Source organism: Eimeria mitis, genomic scaffold (assembly GCF_000499745.2).
Source record: "Eimeria mitis Houghton genomic scaffold, Emh_scaff779, whole genome shotgun sequence".
Lineage (NCBI taxonomy): Eukaryota > Apicomplexa > Conoidasida > Eucoccidiorida > Eimeriidae > Eimeria > Eimeria mitis.
In genome coordinates, this window is record NW_013575720.1 from 4,491 (window position 1) to 4,777 (window position 287).

Genomic DNA, 287 nt, shown 5'->3' on the forward strand with positions numbered 1-287 from the left:
ATATTTCCTTCGTTATTTCATTCACTTTTGAATGGTTGCCTGCCGAGCAGAGTCAAGTGCTTGCTGAGGCGGCCGCTGGACGGGATAACGTCGTACCGAACTGAAAAAGCAATTCCTTTGAACGAAACCCTCGATAAAGGACTTTCATTATGAATATGCAGAAGACTAATTACGTTAGTCAGCTTTGTTAGCTTTGCCTGCGACGAGATGCTGCGATCCGGCTAGAAATAAATATATTGCTCGGACGGCGGGCGTATGTCTTCTGTTGTTAATATTTATATTATACT